Here is a 1,811-nt window from a genome sequence, read left to right on the forward strand (position 1 = left end):
TTCAAATGGACTACCAAAATCATTTTGGACTCTGTGGGAGAGGGCAAGGGCGGGATGATATGGGAGAATGGCATTGAAACATGTAAATTATCATGTGTGAAATGAATCGCCAGTCCAGGTCTGATGCACGATACAGGGGGCTCGGGGCTGGAGCTCTGGGATGACGCAGAGGGATGGTTTAGGGGAGTAATTTCTATGCTGAGGTGGAAAAGGAGAAGAGGACATGAAAACTAAATTTTAGTTTTTCCACATCACAAGGCATCTGTGCCAAGGTGGCTAATGTGTGTCAACTCAAGGAATCCCTCCTTCCTGGGAACCAACAGGAAGTCTCTCAAAACTACACGGGAAAGGTGTTTTTCCCCCATGTCAACTCAGCTTCTGAGACATTCTGTTAGTGACATGTGCCTTTCCCCCGAAAAACAGCAATGAAGTATTCTGTGTGCTAACAACATAGCTTAAAAAAAAGTAAAACAAAATTCTGCATTTTTATAAAACTTGATAAAAAATAGTATTTCAAGCTGTTCAGTACACAGTTATCAGAAATGCACACCCTTCACTTAGCATCTCCTGCACCTTCAGCTTTCTGTGCCTGGTCTGTTTTGGCGTCTCCATTTTCTGCAGGGTTATTCCCACCCTTGCCAGCACCAGCTTTCCCCCTTTTCCCTTTGGGTACCTTCTTTACAGGGGCCTTTTTAGTCCTGGGCTCTGGCTTTGGAGGAGCAGGTTTAGCAGATAACCTTGCAGATCTTCTGTGTGGTTCATCCTTCACCTTGGCCTTATCTCCTTTAGCACCCCCTTCAGACTTTCTCTTGGGTATAGTGGTTACGGCAGTGGGATGTCGGTGCTGGACACAGGGATGCAGTGGCATGCAGGCTGTGGTTGGTCCAGGGGTCTCTCTCGCCTCTTCACACTGCTCTGGCAGGGGACATCTTTAAAGGGGCTCTGGCATTAGCTGAGGCTGCCTGCTGGATGTGTAATGGATGAGGGCTATTTTGGAGATTGGTGCCTGCAAATCTTTTAGTGTAATTTTGAGGGGTGAATAGGAGCTTGCCAGGAGACAGAGAGTAAGTGAAGGAAATGTAACCTTTGCAGAAAACCACAGAGACCAAATAGCAAAGTGTTAAGCAGGGGTGTAAGGTTCAGAGTGGGGAAAAAGAAAGTATTGAGACTAAAACGTAGTCATGCACCTAGACCAGAGAGAGGCTTGTAGCAGCTTAGATGCCCAAAAGTCGGAGATGGAAGAAGGGGACAAAGACCCCTTAAAAATATTTCTTATTTTTAAGAAATAAAATCAGATTATGGTCTGTCAGTCTGTGTATAAACAGAAAACAGGGATATACCCAAGAGAGTATAAGTTCATAGGAATGTACAGAAGAAAGCCTAGTATTCATAGATGTACATATCTCACATCTATTTGTTCATCTGTTCATGGACATGTAGGTCTTTTCCACATCTTAGCTACTGTGAATAATACTGAGTGAACATTGGAGTACAGATATTTCTTCCATATCCTGTTTGCAGACAGTCACACACAAAAGAATCAAACCAGATCCCTATCTTACACCATACAAAAAATTGACTCAAAAAGGATAGACTTGAATGTAAAACCTGAAATCAGAAAACTCCTGGGAGAAAACATAAGGGTTAAGCTCCTTGACATCAGACTTGGCAATGACTTTTTGGATTTGACACCAAACGCAAAAGCGACAAAAGCAAAAATAGATGATCCACTTTTAAGACCCATGTTTTGAAAAAGATGGGCTCTTTCCAAATGAGTAGTCATGGGATGGCTGTGTTTAGCTTTCTCAGTG

The 1,811-nt window shown here is 43.2% G+C and overlaps 1 pseudogene; it reads right to left on the bottom strand.

Annotated features, from left to right (window-relative positions):
* Positions 1-486: 486 nt before the first annotated feature.
* On the bottom strand, positions 487-869 carry LOC136164115 (non-histone chromosomal protein HMG-17 pseudogene; annotated as a pseudogene).
* Between the last annotated feature and the right edge of the window lie 942 nt (positions 870-1,811).

The sequence above is a fragment of the Muntiacus reevesi genome, chromosome 1 (assembly GCF_963930625.1).
Source record: "Muntiacus reevesi chromosome 1, mMunRee1.1, whole genome shotgun sequence".
NCBI classification, from domain to species: domain Eukaryota; kingdom Metazoa; phylum Chordata; class Mammalia; order Artiodactyla; family Cervidae; genus Muntiacus; species Muntiacus reevesi.